The sequence below is a fragment of the Hyperolius riggenbachi genome, chromosome 9 (genome assembly GCF_040937935.1).
Source record: "Hyperolius riggenbachi isolate aHypRig1 chromosome 9, aHypRig1.pri, whole genome shotgun sequence".
NCBI lineage: Eukaryota > Metazoa > Chordata > Amphibia > Anura > Hyperoliidae > Hyperolius > Hyperolius riggenbachi.
Window position 1 is genome coordinate 193,377,722 of NC_090654.1, and position 18,690 is coordinate 193,396,411.

Sequence of the window (18,690 nt, forward strand, 5' to 3'; positions counted from 1 at the left end):
ATGTAAAAAACTATAACGCTCTAATTTTTAAAATGATAAAAAAATGTAAAAACTACAATACTGTATTTTTTTAAGCGATAATTATCGCGCACCTAATTTTCTGCTTTGGGCACCTTATAGCCGATATTTTCGTTATCGCCTATATGGCTCCCAAATCATTCAATAGCTGCGGGCACCCAAACTTCATGTTCTGAGGTCCAGGCCTGGTTTCCAAATTCTACTCAGTATTTTGGTATGACCAGCTCCTGAACATTGTCCCTTCCATGGAAAAACAATCCTCATTTTCAATCCCTCTTTCCCCACAGAAGGGGGCACACTTTTTTCATGTGTGGGGGAAGGCCTCCAGAAATGTTTTCATTAACCACTTGCCGACCAGGGGAATTTTCACTGATCGGTGCTGCGTGGGCTCTGCAGCCCGCAGCACCGATCAGCAGTGCAGCAGGGCGATCAGACTACCCCCCTTTTTTCCCCACTAGGGGGATGTCCTGCTGGGGGGGTCTGATCGCCGCCGGCCATTAGTGGGTAGCGGGGGGGGCTCCTCAAAGCCCCCCTCCGCAGCGTTTTGTGCGCTCCCTTCCTCCCCTTACCTCCCTCTCCCTTCCTGGGATGCGCAGGACGGATATCCGTCCTGCGCATTGTGGGATAGGCTTCAGCCTATCATATGCCGGCGATCCCCGGCCAATCAGAGGCTGGGGATCGCCGATCTGACTTACGGCGCTGCTGCGCAGCAGCGCCGTATGATGTAAACAGCGGGGATTTCTTCCCCGCCTGTTTACATTTTGCCGGCGAGCCGCTATCGGCGGCTCTCCGGCTGTTCACGGAGACACCCTCCGTGAACTGACATGGAAAGGCCGCTCGATCGAGCGGCCGTTTCCATGGTAACCCGCAGACGACCAGTTTACGCCAATCGGCGTTAGCTGGTCGTCAAGAGGTTAAAGAACACTCATTTAGGACACTCTGACAACTCACCACCATTTTACCATTTCATACATCCCTTCACCTATTGTCCTTACTCCTGGATTGAAAAAAGCATTTTTCTTGTCGTATCATTTAAATCGATTTCAAAAATATTTCCTTTGCTCTTACTGTTCTCCTTGACATACTGAGCAAATTTGGTGATTATTGCATAACTGGGGCTTTGCTATTAACTGCTAAATTCAGCATTATTGACTTCAATTAAATTGATACAAGTGTTTTGGTGAAAATTCACAGCACTTAAGGTTTGTGGAAATACTTGCGAGAGCCAATCTTGCTCATCCATACTTACTTCCTCTCCTTTCCTTTGTCCCTTTCTCTGCTCCTTCCTCTCCCCTCTTTCCTTCCTCTCCTTTCCTTCTTCTGCTTCCCTTCATTCCTCTCCCTTCCTTCCTTCGTTTCTTCCTTTCTTTCTCTCTCTGCTTCCCAATGTACTTCCTTCTCTCTCCTTTTCTTCACATACAATGCTTCTTTTGCTTCTGTTCCTTATCCCTTTTCACCCTTTCCTTCTTTTTCTCCTCGGGTTTTTTTCTGTCATCCTTCCTTCCATACTTCCTCCCATCCTACTTTCCATCCTTCCTTCCTTTGCTCTGTCTTTCCTCTTCCTTCCTTCTCTCCATCTTTCTCTGCCTCCCAACCTTCCTTCTCTCTCTTTCTTCCGTTTCATCCTTCGTTTTCTACTATCATTCCTTCATTTTCGTCATCCTTTTATTTTTTTCTTCTCCTGTTTTTCTCTTTCATCCTTGTCTATTGCATTCATACTTTTATCCCTTCTTTCCTTTCTTAACCACTTCACCACTGAGGGGTTTTACCCCCTGACCACCAGAGCAATTTTCACCTTTCCGCGCTCCTTCCATTCATTCGTCTATAACTTTATTATTACTTATCCCAATGAAATGAACTATATCTTGTTTTTTTGCCACCAATTAGGCTTTCTTTAGGTGGGACATTATGCCAAGAATTATTTTATTCTAAATGTGTTTTAATGGGGAAATAGGAAAAAATGTGGGAAAAAATTATTATTTTTCAGTTTTCGGCCATTATAGTTTTTAAATAAAGCATGCTACTGTAATTAAAACCCATGAAATGTATTAACCCATTTGTCCCGGTTATAAAACCATTTAAATTATGTCCCTATCACAATGTTTGGCGACAAAATTTTATTTGGAAATAAAGGTGCATTTTTTTCAGTTTTGCATCCATCCCTAATTACAAGCCCGCAGTTTATAAAGTAACAGTGTTATATCCTCTTGACATAAATATTTAAAAAGTTCAGTCCCTAAGGTAACTATTTATGTTTTTTTTTTTATTGTATTTTTTTTTTTTTTAAATTACAAAAAAAACATAATTGGGGAGTGTGGGAGGTAGTGAGTTAATTTATTGTGTAAATGTAATGTTTGTATATGTAAAATGCTTTTAGGGTGTAGTTTACTTTTTGGCCACAAGATGGCCACAGAGTGTTTGTTTACATGCGACCTATAAGCGTCCGGAAGGACGCTTACAGGAAGCAGTAGGAGGCTGGGAGACGCACAATGATCTCGCTGTTTCTGAAAGAAGCAGCAGATCATTGCGGGGGCTAGATCAACGAACGGGAATGGATTTTCCCGTTCATTGATCTCCGGGCGAGCGGGCGGCGGCGTGCACGAGCGGCGGGTGCGCGCGCACGAGCGGCGGGAGCGCGGACAGCGGCGGTAGCGCGGAAGGTACGGATTTCTCCGTCCCTGGTCTTTTAGGAGGGAAAAAAGGGGCGGAGAAATTCGTACCGCTGGGGGTAAAGTGGTTAATATTTTTTCTCTTGCTTTCTTCTCTCCTCGCCTTTTCCCTTCCCTACCCACCATCATCTTATAGAACAGCAGCAATGCTTTTATGCATAGTGCATAAAATCTAACAACAAAACAACAAAAATCTAACAACAATCTAACCCAAAAAATCTGATTCCATCATGATTGTACTTTTTCTGATTACCTTTTACATTATGACTAAAAACTACAGCCAGTAGGTGAGGACAAGGTCATAGCTATGAGACTTGCAGCTGCTGCATTTGTCCTCCAGGTTTTTTTGGTTGTAGATAAGCAGCTTGGAAAAGGATAAGTGGACCTGCGGATTGACACAACGGGGTGCAAGCTTTACAGAAGCTGGAGGTCCATTCTTGGAGGAGGAACCAAGGCTATGTTTGCTCATTTAGCCAGTCAGTGCAATACATCTGTCATAAGTCTTCAGATTTACTCAGGTGTTTTGTCAGTCATTGAAAAGACACATTTCTAGAATGAAAGCAGAAAGCACATAGAAATGTCATACGGAAATAATCATGTTCTGATAATGATCCTTTTGACAGCACATCTGGCACTAGGGGGCTGTTGAATATTGATGGAAGCAGGAATGTGGTCTATGTATACACAGACATGTATACATATAATGTAGCAATAACTAGACGGAGTACAGAAAAAAACAAATATGATCAGAAATCCAATTTAGACTGCTAAGATAACATTTTGTTTTGGGGTGTTTTTGATTGAAAGAGAATGCAAAACAAACATAAAAATATTAATTTGAAAAACATATATTGTGTGTGTCCTATACAATCCTGCTAGAGTATTTGGACATCGTCTCTGTCTTAAAGGATACCCGAAGTGACATGTGACATGATGAGATAGACATGTGTATGTACAGTGCGTAGCACACAAATAACTATGCTGTATTCCTTTTTTTCTTTCTCTGTCTGAAAGAGTTAAATATCAGGTGTGTAAGTGGCTGACTCAGTTCTGACAGGAAATGACTATGGTGTGACCCTCACTGATAATAAATTCCAACTATAAAACACTTACCTAGCAGATAAAAGGCCTCTAAGAGCAGGACAGAGATAAATAGGGGAATTTCTTATCAGTGAGGGTCACACTGTAGTCACTTCCTGTCTGAGTCAGGACTGAGTCAGCAACTTACATACCTGATCTTTAAAGAGAAACTCCGACCAAGAATTTAACTTTATCCCAATCAGTAGCTGATACCCCCTTTTACATGAGAAATATAATGATTTTCACAAACAGACCATCAGGGGGCGCTGTATGACTGATTTTGTGCTGAAACCCCTCCCACAAGAGGCTCTGGTACCGTACTGTACTCTGGGCAAACTGCCACAATGTAACAATGTTCACAGACAGTAAATGGCTGTTTAGAGCTGTCTGTAACAGCCAGAACAGCTAGAAACAGCTACATAACCTGCCCACAGTAAAAATGTCACCATGTAATACATGTCAGAATGTGAATCTGGGAGAGGAAAGATTTACAATGAGCAAACACTGACTAAATAATTTATACATAATTATGGTAAAAATGAAGCACTTTTTTTATTACATTATTTTCACTGGAGTTCCTCTTTAACTCTTTCAGGCAGAGAAAGAAAAAAAGAAACAGAGCATAGTCATTTGTGTGCTAGGCCCTGCACATACACATATCTATCTCATCATATCACATGTCACTTCGGGTATCCTTTAAATGTACCCTCTCCCCCCGCTACACTGCACAACCAAGCAGCTAATAGCCCTATTTTCTTCTTCAGCTTTGCAATTTCCTTTGTCATCTGAATGCTCAGTAGACAATTCAGGATGCTAAGCTTGCATAGAAAACAATGGACACAATTTACTAAGCATACGTCCTGTATTTAATAATGATTATGAGCTGTTTTTTCTGTTATCACATTGGTGATAAATTATTTAGTATTCACTGCACATTTTACCTCATGGAAATTGTATCCTTAAGTTAAGGATTCAATCATTAAGTTACAAATTCAATCATTAAGTTGGGATAGAATCCTTAAATTAAGGATTCAATTCTTAAGTTGAGGATTGAACCCAAAACTTAAGGCTATCATGTTAATTCACAGAGTGGAATGCAAGTGATCGCAAAGTGTGTGAGGAATTGCCACCTGTCCTCAGCAGCCATTAAGTGGAGTGTTATTAGGGACTGCAATGAAAAATGGAGGATTGTGACCTGTCTGTTTTATTTTCTAGTATTTTACACAGAAAGTGACACTGTATACAGAGAAATACATACAGCAGGCACACAATCCAGCAGTGGCTGGATAGTGTAATGGTTAAGCACTCTGCCTCTGACACAGGACAGGAGACCTGGGTTCGAATCTCAGCTCTGCCTGTTCAGTAAACCAGCACCTATTCAGTAGGAGACCTTGGGCAATACTCCCTAACACTGCTACTGCCTATAGAGCGCGTCCTCTATTGCATGTAAGAAAACTAGAGGTGATCATTTAAAGGAGTGATCCAAGCTACAAAAACAAACCAAAAAAAAAGATCCACTTACCTGGGGCTTCCTCCAGCCTGTGGCAGCCGTCCTGTGCCCTCGCCGCAGCTCTGGTGGCGCAACTGACCTCGCTAAGTTGGGTTCCGGCCGGGTCGGCTTCTTCTGCGGTCCACTGCGCGGGTCACATGGTCTCTCCGACGACATCATCAGTTCTGCGCCTGTGCAGGTCCATCCTGATGACGTCGGAGAGACCATGTGACCCGCGCAGTGGAGCGCAGAGGATGCTGACCCGGAACCCGACCTGGCGAAGTTTGCTGCGCCAGCGAAGAAGACCAATAGGATGGCTGCCATGGGCTGGAGGAAGCCCCAGGTAAGTGGATCTTTTTTTTCATAGCTTGGATTTATCCTTTAAGGACTGGAGTGATAAGATAACACTCTCACTGTGACTCATAACTACATGTTAAGAGCTTAGATATTGTGTTAACACTTAAAATACTGGTCGATGTGTGGTGATAGGTATTCATTTGCCTTATTATCATTAGCATGTTCTCAGTGAATTGTGGCCATTGTTGTGACTGACCAGCTAAGATGTACCCTCCATGTCAGTAGCTAGGATTGGTTACAATATGGGCCCTGAGAACAACTGAGGTGTGGAATGTAAGGGGGCTCATACATTCTCTGCGAGGATTGATGAACTTCTGGACACTCCTAAATAGTGACACCGGACAGAACCTATTCGAAGTGCAGAACATAAGAAAAATTGACGGAAAAAGACCAGTGGTCAAAATAAACAGCAGGGAGATCTGAATCAGGCATTGGGTTAAATCTGGTGTCAGATATCTAAGGATCAGTAAGTTAGATAATGCCAATGGGACGTCAGAAGACAGGGATAGTGTTCTGTTCACCAACAGAAGGAGCATCTGAAGCTGGAGACGTCATTGTGTAGGCACATCATTGTGTAGGTGCACTGAGCTTCCGTAAGCACCTTGTGTTTATTAGCAGCTATCAAAGAACTAAGATGGAAAGAATGTAGTGCCTAAACATAAGTTCTATGTGATAAACTGAAGCAGGACGGAGAAGACCGAAGACTGCCTGACCATGGAGGGAGATGCAATATAAGATTCTTCATAGAACCTATATACCAATAAAAGGACCTTATCGCCACTCCGGGGGTACGGCTGAGTTACATGGCTGCCCTAAATGTTCCTCTCTTTCCCCAGATTTAGATCACATGCTGTGGTCCTGTGACGCTATACAATCACTTTGGGCTCTGGCATTGGCCCTTTTACAAAGAATCCAAGGTAGAGGTAGAGAGTTACATCCCCTTTTGTTTATTGCATAGTCCTGATTTTTTGGGAAGGAGAACAAACTAAGTCCCTATCCCGAATAGAGCATATGGTGCTATTGGCTACTAAGAAGCTTATATTGCATCATTGGTTACATTCTTTTGTGTTTACCAAAAGTATGTTGAAAGAAATAATAGACCACCTTATGCACCTAGAAAGCCTGAATATTGAGCGAGAAAAGAAACATTCATTAAAAAAACTTTTTTTAAACTTGGAGGGCTTATTTGGAAAAATAATGTTCTGGAGAATGAATTTGGAGTGTGATGATTCCTTTACAAAATACCACCTGGTATCTAATACAAAAAATAGGTGGATATAAAAGGAGAAAGAAATCTGGGGAAGACTACTGGAATACTGATTCTGGAGGGGTCTATTATGTGACGGAGACACCAAAATTGTATATAGTTATGTGGGGTAGAGTAGATGTTAAATGTATGCACCAACTGTTGGACCCAATCTACTGAGGGTGAGATATCTGCTATATCTAGAAAGTATGGAGAACTTTTATGACTAACTTCTAATTGAGAAATTCTAGATTATAATATTGGGATGAATCCAAGTTGATTAGGATGTAAAAGGAGTAGGTGGTAACATTAAAACATTGCTCTTTTCTTATATGTCTTGTTAAAACCCTATTATATATTCGTCCAATGGAGACACTTGTTTTTTCTTACCCATTGTGTGATATCCAACATAAAATAGAAAAGTTGAAGGTTGTGAATGCTTATTGTTGAAGATGCCATACGTTTTTCATTTGCAAACTTTGGACATGTTGTCAAATGTTATGTGCCAATCTTCAATAAAAAATGTTGTTGTTTTTTTAAAAGACTGCCTGACCATAAAACAGCAATAGATGAGACAGCAGCTGCAAGAGGAGAAAATGGAGGTCATGTGGGCCTGAGAATATCCCATTCTGGAGACAGAGGAGAGGCCGGAGCAACAGTCACAGGTTGCCTATAGTGCTGACTTGTGGCACGCCTGGCAGGAGTGTGTGAGGTACCAGACTGACTTATCACAATTCCCTAGTTGCTATCCATTTACTTCCAGATACAAGTGGCAATCTATGTAATAGGAATTAGGGCAAATTTAGGAATCTCAGCATTTGCATACAGATGTGCAAGAGATAATCAAGAAGAAGATATAAGATTAAACTTCAGCAGAATGAATAACTGTGATGAGATGACAGGCATTTGTATCCTAACAGAAAACACTTAAACATAATCAAATTTCCTCCAATAAAATTTAGATTGCAATTACAAAACGTACAGTTTCACACACTTCAGAGTCATGTCGCCAATTAAATGATTAGTTCTTTTGCTTCTTCTCTAAGAAAAAATCTGTTAAATCAAACCTTTCCCTCCACATTACAAAATGTATTATGAACACTCCAGCCTAAAAGCTGAGTTACAGGGTAAAAGAGTAGAAGCGGAACTGCAGTGTAGCAAGTTACTCAAGAGAAACGCAGGCTTTCCTCTTCCTCCCTTGTGTTTAATTAATGCTCATGCTATTACACCAAAATGATGTGACTATATAGATCTGCTTTGTAATGTTTAATGTTTCTTGGGAGAATGTTGCTCATATAAGGTTCTCACAAGCCCAGTAAAGGAACGGTGCAAAAAAAAACAAACAAAAAAAAGAAGTAGATAAGCAGAGGAAGACCAAATATAAAGGTAATGGAAGACCCACCCTCCAAAAAGACCAGAAAAGGTGCAAAAAAATGTACAGAAAAAAGGAGCAAGACAGAAACATATGACGATGGAAGAGGAAACAAAACAGAAGCAGAGGAAGACTAGAGAAGAAGCAAAACAGAAGCAGAGAAAGACTAGAGAAGGAGAAAAACAGAAGCAGAGGAAGACGAGCGAAGGAGCAAAACAGAAGCAGAGAAAGACTAGAGAAGGAGCAAAACAGAAGCAGAGGAAGACGAGAGAAGGAGCAAAACAGAAGCAGAGGACGACTAGACAAGGAGCAAAACAGAAGCAGCGAAAGACAAGAGAAGGAGCAAAACAGAAGCAGAGAAAGAATAGAAAATGAACAAAACAGAAGCAGTTGAAGACTGGAGAAGGAGCAAAACAGAAGCAGAGAAAGACTAGAGAAAGAACAAAACAGAAGCAAAGAAAGAACAGAGAATGAACAAAACTGAAGCAGTTGGAGACTAGAGAAGAAACAAAAAAACAGAAACAGAAGATAAACAAAGGAAGCACATGAAAGGTGAGAAAGTGCAGAAGCAAAGCGTGTATACTGTATGTATGTATTGAAGGGGAGAACTTCAATTGAGCACAAGAAGGAGGCGGAGGAAGAAGGAAATGTAAATAAAAAAAGATAAGGAGCAAAACAGATGAAAACCAGAGAAGAAATAAAAGAGAAAGCCAATATTAAGAATATTTAGAAAACTGCACTTCCTGAATCCTGATACTGTAATATATTATCTTGGTGGTGCGGTTTTCTGTGAGTGTTAAAAAGTTAAAAAAATATCAATCATAAAACTGCAACCAAGTGCATGCAAACATTTTTATAAACAATTTAGGAAGGCCTAGCTCCATAATAGTGTGGATCTGCTGTATGGACGGCCGTCATCCAAATGGGGTTAAGATGAAGCGAGCTTGAGCATCTGTGATCACGGAACTCTATGAGGAATTTAAAATACAAACTAGTCCATAAATGCTCATTAGCAGAAATGACTGTGCAGGACTTGACAGAAAAGAGAAACCAGCTGTTGGAGAGGTTTAATAGGGAGACGTACGATAACTTAATGTGCTATAAAAGCAAATTATATGAATTTGATAATAAAACTTGAAATTTAGTAAGGACTACTAAAAATGAATCTGCTTACATCTCCAGCAATTGTTGTAAGCAGGGAAATAAAAAAAAACAAGACAAAGGTATTTCACAAACAACATACTAAGACAAAGGTATGTCACCGAGCCCCCCCCCAACATAAAAAATATAAATAAATACTTATTACATCCACATATTCACTCCTATCTAAAGCCTAACAATGGCAGACTATTTTTTTGGTTTTAGGAGTACTTTAGACTTCCTCAAAATGGTAAAGTTGTTGGTCCAGATGGGATTTGCACGGAATTTGACACACAATTTGCACCAATATTTGTAAAAGCTTTCAACAAATGTAGATGGCTGCCATGCTCTATCAGAAGGAGGTGGGCCAACTCAAATATTAATCATCTAAAAAAATAATATAAACCCTCTGTAGTGTGCTAATTGCAAGTTGTTATCCTTTATTAATATCAGTGTACAGATGTTTTGTAAAATACTGGCATCCAGGCTACAGTGCTCTATTCCTCCGATAATTCATACAGATCAGGGAGGGAAAAAATAGATAATACAATGAAGATAATACTACTTATGATATAAGCTCAGACAATGAGAATTCCTGTAATATTTTTCTCTGACGTGAATTTTTAACTGAGTTTTCTCCCCCAAACATTGGCACAATGGGATCTATTGTCATGTGACAATTCAGTAGCTAAGATCATAATCTATAGTATATTTCACAATCTCAATTTTCAAAAGAAGCAGGATTGTTCCTTGACAACCTTTCTATAAATCTAGCAATTGTCCTTAGAAAAAACAATGACTTTGAAGGTATTTAAGTAGGGCCATAATAGAGTATAAAGCTTCTGTGTATGCAGATGACGACCTTTCATATGTTACCTCCCCTAGAACGTCCCTTCCAAATATTCTGAAGGAAATTGAGTGGTTTTGGTGCAATGAATTTAGAAAATTAGGGTCCAATTCACACCATGCTGCATGGGACAACTTTATATTGTATCACATAGTCTCACCTTATTAAGGACCAATGTAACAATCCATCCTTCCTTGAAAAGTTTGAGGCAGGACATTTTAGCGCGTGGTCACAGCCACATAGTGCTTAAAGAGGAACTTTAGCCTCAGGGGCGCCTCTAGCCTTCTTGTCACTCCAGGCAAGAAATCCTGTGGCGGGGCGCCCCCCCATAAAAAATAAAACAAAAATCATATACATTATAGAACACTTCACACATGATATAAGCCATCAGAGAGGGATAACTATGAAATGGGGCCCTAGGCAAGATAACACTTTGCCCTCCACTGATGGTCACCTGGCTTATTTAGTTAGATTTGGTGGGGACTAGCAACCACCAGGCCCCTAAACTCTCTCTAGACCCTAGGCAGCTGCCTAAGTTTGCCTTGTGGATGATCAGCATTGTATGCCATACAGCACATGCTGCCAGTATGCACCTCAAATAAATACAGCATCCACACTACAAGTTCCAATGGCAGTCACATTGCAAGATTGGATTATCAAGCAAGACACTCTTACTTTCAAAATAATTTTTCACAAACATTATGGGATATGCAGATATGTTACCACCTGTTAGGGTAAGACTGGAGTCATGACATTGAAGGGCTGATATGGTAAGGTGGTTTAAGGCCCAGTGCACACCGAGCGGTTTTAGCAGCGATCCGCCAACCGCATTTGTCTGTGAAAACGCTTGGCTAATGTATTTCAATGGGATGGTGCACACCAGCGGTTTGAGGTTTTTAGCAAACCGCAAACGTGCCTCCTGCTGCACATTTGCGGTTTGCAGAAGCGATTCTGCCTCAATATAAAGTATAGGAAAAATGCAAACCGCTCTGAAAAACGCTAGATCAGAGCAGTTTTCCAGGCGTATTTGTTACAGAAGCTGTTCAGTAACAGCTTTAACTGTAACAATATTTGTAATCTGCTTCACAAAAACACTCGGCATGTTTAGAAAATGTCTCTAATCATGCCTAGAATCGTTCTGAAATCTGCTCCAAAAACCGCTAGCGTTTTGAGGATCTGCTAGCGGTTTTGGTGTGCAATGGGGCTAATAGTTTGATTCATAATCCATTCTGGGGATGAGCACAGTGTGTTTGTAGTGTAAGTGATACAAGAGAAGAGAAGTAGAATGGAGGGAGGAAGGGTAGTAGAGGGTCAGAATTGATGACATGGATGAGCAGATATCTATGAGTAGAATAGAGGCTCAGTGGGTACCACTACTGCATTTTAGTGCTGAGTCCTAGGCTTGAACATTGGCCAGGGCAAAATCTGCATGGAGTTTCTGTCTTCAGACACTTCAGACATTTCCTGCATCCTAAAAAACATACTAATAAGTCAACTGGTTTACCCCAAAACAATCCTATATTGAAAATATTAGACTATAACTGTGGTAGGGAGTAGATTGTGAGCTCTTCTGAGGACAGTCAGTGACATGACTATGTACTCTGTAAAGTGCTTCAGGAGATGTCAGTGCTATATAAATAAACAATAATAATATGGTAGGACATTATACTATGACTATGGTAGGGTTAGATTGTGAGCTCCTCTGAGGACAGTCAGTGACATGACTATGTACTCTGTAAAGTGCTTCAGGAGATGTCAGTGCTATATAAATAAATAATAATAATATGGTAGGACATTAGACTATGACTATGGTAGGGTTAGATTGTGAGCTCCTCTGAGGACAGTCAGTGACATGACTATGTACTCTGTAAAGTGCTGCAGAAGATGTCAGTGCTATATAAATACATAATAATAGTTCCAAATGCTACTGGCTCCCCTGAAGAGTGCTCAGACTAGTGTACATAGTTGTGCACATTGTTCCCCAAGTAGCAGTTGTTTGGTCAGAGAGACAGTGGGAGAGGGAGCATGAGCAGAGGGTGAGGGCGAGCAAAGTTAAGCTCCACACTCACCACAGTGACTGCAACAACACAGGAAGATGGATCCAGTGAGGTGTCCCTCATGACAAGCGTCCAGCGATTCATCTTCCTGCCAGCGGGTATGTGAGATGTCACGTGACATTACAGGACGGGCGCGAACGAGAAGTCAAGCGACCTCAGTACTTTACTTGATCCTCAGTGACGGTCACTTTTCACCACACAACGCTAAGCGATGTCACGACATCGTGTAAATGACTACTTGTCGCTCAAAAAAAAAAATTGATGAACATTGGGAAAATCGTTGGAAAAATCGTGAGGTGGTACATAGCATTAGAGAGAGGGCAAACAGACAGCATTAATGGAAATACATTATTCTACCATCTTCAATTATAAGTAGTGATGGATGTAATTACACACATTGCTTACATGTCCATTATCATTGTTTGAGCTTTAGATGCTGCCCTCCTATTCACTCACGCACAATGAAAGACAAAACCTGCAACCCCCACTGTGTCCATTACACACTTCAAACACTGTCCTGTTGAATTCAGGGAGAAGTGCAGGCTGTGTAGGGGAGAGGATCAGATGATCCTACTGCTCCATAGCTAGTCATGGCGATCCTCCTGACATCTAGACATGCAGACATTCTAGCAGAGCACACAGCTGTCTGCAGAGTTTACTGTTTGTTTGTTTGTCTCACTCCCTCTGCAGACTCAGTAACATTTGGGGGTAGGGCGCTGTCGCTGTCTCCTCTGTGGAGGGGCAGAGAACAGCTATAAGCCAGACACCTTCTTCTTAGGGAGTATCTATAATTCTGAACTATGAATGATTCTTTAGTGACTTAGCAGAAGGCTATTTGTGAAAAGAGCAGAGTAACCAAGCAGCTCAGGGTGACCCAAGCTACTAGGAATGTATAGGGGGATAAAAGGAACCAAATGCCCTCCTACTAAAAAAGCAAAGCTTGGTGTAATTTGCCTTCTTAAAACAGAAGGAAATCTTTTTCTCTCCAGTCCCTTACAACGGTCTTTCAGGACAGGAATTTTTATTTCCCCTTGGACTGACAGTAATTTATTGCACCTTCCCCATCAAAGCCGCTCCAAGCCGCTGCCTGGGTGGTCAGTAGGTAAAGGCGCCCCTGTTTAGCCTAAACAAACATACTGTCATTAAGTTACATTAGTTATATTTATTAAAATAGATAGGTAATATAATCTCTTACCCACCCTGTTTTAAAAGAACAGGCAAATGTTTGACTTCATGAGGGTAGCCATCTTTTTGGTTGAAAGGAGGTGACAGGTAGAGATGGCCCGAACCTCCGATCTTTGGTTCGCGAACTTCCGACAAAAGTTTGGGTCCCGCGAACTTCCGCGAATCACAATAGACTTCAATGGTGAGGCGAACTTTGAAAAATGAAAACACTTATGCTGGACACAAACGTGATGGAAAAGATGTTTCAAGGGGTCTAACACCTGGAGGAGGGCATGGCAGAGTGGGATAGACGCCAAAAGTCCCGGGAATAAATCTGGATTTGACGCAAAGCAGCGTTTTAAGGGCAGAAATCACATTGAATGCTAAATTGCAGGCCTAAAGTGCTTTAAACATCTTGCATGTGTATACATCAATCAGGGAGTGTAATTAGAGTGCTGCGTCACACTGACACACCAAACTCACTGTGTAACGCACCACAAACAGCTGTTTGTGTTGTGACGGCCGTGCTGGACTGGTGCGCACCATGGCGAGAATGCAGGCCGTGGTGGTTTTCAAGCCCATATGGTCGCCGAGCTGAGGTAGCTGAATGACAGAACAGTGACTGTCCAGCTGATCAAATTTGGTCTGTCCACAATGAAGCAATGACCTTATTATCATGGGCGTGCCCTCCCCCCCCCCCCCCGACACACTCAAATAGCCGTCGGTCATTGCTTTATTGTGATACGCAAGCCCCTTCACCGTGGCAAGGTAATGATCACGGAGGGGAATGGGCACATGTGCATGCCTTTTGTTTTGTTGTTGCAGCTGCAGTGCAGTCAGAAAAATTAGGCAGGCATGTACACGCACCAGAAAAATTATTATAGCAGCCGCTGCTAGTTCAGGAATCCGCCTGGAATCCTGGACCCTGTTGGTGGTGGCGTAAAAAGGCAGTCAACCGGCCTGCAGGCAGAGATACTGTGTGGGGACTGACTTAGTCTTGGGGCAGGCAGTCACACGGCGTGCAGGCAGAGATGCTGTGTGTGGGGACTGACTTAGTCTTTGGGCAGGCCTGAGCGTGCTTTGCATCCGTGGTCAGATGGACCCTTGACCAAACGCTGTGTGCCAGAGATGTCACCACTTGCCTTTCAACATCACGGTACAGTTTAGGTATCGCCTTTTTTGAGAAAAAATTGCGGCCTGTTATCTTCCACTGTGGTGTGTGGCTTTGCTTTTGTGTGCTGCTTTTCCTCAGGTGCTTGAATGACAAAAAATTAGAAACCGAGAGCCCAACCACTGATTAGGCAGATGGGGAGAATTAGAACCTGACCCCACTCAGGTCTAAAATAGTCGCTCTCTGTAGATAGAAGAAGGATGGGGAAACACCCCTCCACCAAAGGGTGGACTAGATATGTGATAAACACGAGAATAACAGAGGCGCCAATCAAGGATAAAAAATGATTAAAAACCGTCTAAAAGGAAGGGGGTGGGTGGACTCACCTCCCTCAGGTAAATAATGATAAGGCCAAATGAGCCGTTTTCCTCAGGTGGTCATCCAATTGCAGTTTGTGCTTTGTAATCATGTGCCTTCTTAAAGAGAACCCGAGGTGTGTTTAAAGAATGTTATCTGCATACAGAGGCTGGATCTGCCTATACAGCCCAGCCTCTGTTGCTATCCCAAACCCCACTAAGGTCCCCCTGCACTCTGCAATCCCTCATAAATCACAGCCGTGCTGTGAGGCTGTGTTTACATCTGTAGTGTCAGTCTCAGCTGCTCCCCCGCCTCCTTCATAGCTCCAGTCCCTGCCCCCGTCCCTTCCCTCCAATCAGCAGGGAGGGAAGGGATGCAGGCGGGGACTGGAGTTCTGCAGGAGGCGGGGAGAGCAGCAGACTGACACTATAGAGATAAACACAGCCAGCTCTGACAAGCTGTTTGTCAGCAGAGTGGCTGTGATTTATGAGGGATTGCAGAGTGCAGGGGGATCTTAGGGGGGTTTGGGATAGCAACAGAGGCTGGGCTGTATAGGCAGATCCAGCCTCTATATGCAGATAATATTCTTCAAACCCACCTCGGGTTCTCTTTAAGGTAGTTGTCCCTACGTGGGTCTTGGTCTTTCCAATGTGTGATTGGAAGCAGTTTATCCACCAAGTAAATCTGATTGGCTGTTTGTGGCTCTGCCCCTTTAGTGAATTTGGACCCCAGCCACCCAATGACTGACTGTAGCAAGTTTGAAGCCTCTGCCATTAACTGTGTAAGAATAGCAGCAGTTTCAATGTCCACCTTGAAAATCAACAGGTGAATTTTGATTGGCTGTTGTAGGCTCCACCCACTTTCTTGAATCTTAATCTCATTCACCCAGTGACCAAGTGTGCCACCACCCTGCGAATAACAGTATACGAATGGCTGCAGTTTACATTTTCTCATTTAAAAAGATTGGCTGAAATTTGATTGGCTGTTTTATGCCCCGCCCACTTTTTCTGGATTTGTAACCTCGGTCACCAAGTGACCAACTGTGCCAAGAGTGGGGACTCTGGCTTGATTACTGTGAGAATGGCAGCCTTTTACATTATTTCCATTGACATGAATGGGTGAAATCTGATTTGCTGTTTGTAGCTCCGCCCAGGTGTGCAAGGGGGACGCGAGACCCCCAGAACATATCCCAGGTAGTAAGGGATCTGTGTACCAAGTTTCGTTCAAATTGGTGAAGGCGTTTTCGAGTGATCGCAGCACATACACACACACACACACACACACACACACACACACACACACACACACACACACACACACACACACACACACACACACACACACACACACACACACACACACACACACACACACACACACACACACACACACACACACACACACACACACACATACATCCGATTTTATATATATAGATAATATATATATATATAAAAAAACTTATAACTATAAATAAATATCAAACATTAGAGGTGAAATAGGTATTAAAAAGTGGAAGTGATTGGGATAAAGAAAAAATCCCATTATCTTGAACAATTTTTGCGTACATTGCAAATTTCCACAAAAAAAATACTGATCTTTCGGGCTACTGATCTTTCGGGCTAGATCAGTATTTTTTTCGTGGAAATTTGCAATGTACGCAAAAATTGCGCAAGATAACGGGATTTTTTTCTTTATCCCAATCACCCCCACTTTTTAATTGCCTGATGAAGCGGGATCAAACCTGCGAAACGCGTTGCATATTTGGAGTTCATAAATAAAATATATTGACTGTCTCTACTACAGTCATTGTGTGTCTACTTGGAGGAGGTAAGTCCACCACTACATCCTCTATTTACCAAGAATTTGGTTTTTAAGCTCATTTAGCTTCCTTTTATCCTCTTGACGCCTCTGTTCTCCTGCATAATATTGAGTCCACCCTGGGTGGAGGGTTGAACCCCTTTTTCTCATCTGCAGAGAGCGACTGCTTATTCCTGAGTGGGGTCAGGAAAATCTCCCCACCTGCCTTTACAGTGGTTGCCTAATGGTAACCCTGGTTTGTGAGTATTAATATTTACTCTATCTAGTAACCATTTGCCAGTACATACTGTATTACACTATTGGGGCTCTTGGTGTTCCTTGTTTTTATCTAGTGACAGGGAGCATGAGACACAGTTCCAACTGTCCTGTGTGCTGATCACCCCTTCCAGTTGCTAGGCAACGTGAATAACAACATAATAAATCCCATCATGCTTTGCACAGCATCAGGGAAAAAAAGCCTGGGCAGTTTTCTTTGATGGGTGGAGCTTAGCTAAAAATGCAGCTAAAAATTATGCTTTGGTAAGAAAAGCAAAGTTCTGATGCTGTGAAACTGTTAAAGAAACACCAATCCTTTTCAGTTCTGCTGAGTCGATTTTTACTCCGGAGGTTCACTTTATTCTCGGCACTGCCATAATGTTATCACACAATATTATTACTATTCAGGTGGACTCGAATGACTTATCCATTTGAGTTGCTACTATTTGGAGGTGCAGTAGTATTTTACACCGCCTGGAATTACAGCAGAGCAGGGTGAGGCTTTGTTCAGCTTACCCTGCGCCAAATTGACCAAGTGGAGATCTAATATGTATGCTGAAAAGTTACCCCAGACCTAAAGGGCTTAAACGTCTCTATTTAAACATATTTAAGTGGGGCAACATGAGTATAAATCTGCTCTGTATGCGGATGATGACCTTTTATATGTCCCCTTAGAATGTCACTTCAGAATATTCTGGAAACTGCCATATTTATTTACTTTTAAATAATACCAGTTGCCTGGCTGTACTGTTGATCATCTGCCTCTAATACTTCTAGCCAAAGACCCTGAACAAACATGCAGATCAGATGTTTCTGAATGAAGTCTAGATTAGCTGCATGCTTGTTTCAGGTGTGTGATTCAGAAACTACTGCAGCCAAATAGATCAGCAGGGCTGCCAGGCAACTGGAATTGTTTAAAAGGAAATAAATATGGCAGCCTTCATATTCTTCTCAGTTCAGGTATCCTTAAGGCTCCTCTTTCGCATACCACCTTATGTCGCAATGCTGTGCTCTAACCCAGCTTTTCGCAAGGGCAGTGAAAGTCTATGAAGACTTTCATACTAACACGATGGGTCATGCTGCGTCGGAAGAAGTCAAACTGCAAAATCAACAGTGCGTTACCGCATGATCTGTACCTACCGCACAGATTATGCAGTAATGCAAGTCTAGGGTAATGCAGTATGTGTAATTGACGGAGGGCAGTGTGTCACGGATGTGCAGACCAATAATAATCCCGGTGACATACTTCCTGTCCAGTAAAAAGTACATCACTGAATGGGGGCGGGCCTATGCATATGACTCTGTCAGCTGCTGTAGGGTCATTTAAAATACTGATTTGTGTGGTGCGGTGACCCCATGGCAGGCTGCACCGTGTAACTGTCCAATTTCTAGCGAAAAATCGTTAGAGCGATCAGAAATTCTGATCAGACGAAAACTCGTTCACTAAACCATCAACTAACCAATCTTTGCTTCCTATCTATCACGACCACCAAGAAAATCCAAATTTTCGTTCGATGAAAATTCATTCGGGCGACATTTTTTCACTCATTCATAATCGATTGTGTCCACCAATGGAGATTATTTACAACCAATCCGATCAGAATTTCTGATCGCTCTAACAATTTTTGGCTAGAAATAGGACAGTTAGTGGCCACCTTTAGTATTCCTCAGCTTAATGCACTGAATATAGAAAATGAGAGTTAAAAT

At 42.1% G+C, this 18,690-nt stretch overlaps 1 protein-coding gene across 1 annotated transcript in view; it reads left to right on the forward strand.

Annotated features, from left to right (window-relative positions):
• The window catches only part of TAFA1 (TAFA chemokine like family member 1), a 647,736-nt gene that overhangs the window by 16,354 nt on the left and 612,692 nt on the right, over positions 1–18,690 (forward strand). Inside the window, exon 2 of the mRNA XM_068253830.1 lies at positions 7,403–7,566. The gene's annotated coding sequence lies outside the window, so the exon portion shown is untranslated. The remainder of the gene's footprint in view (positions 1–7,402; positions 7,567–18,690) is intronic.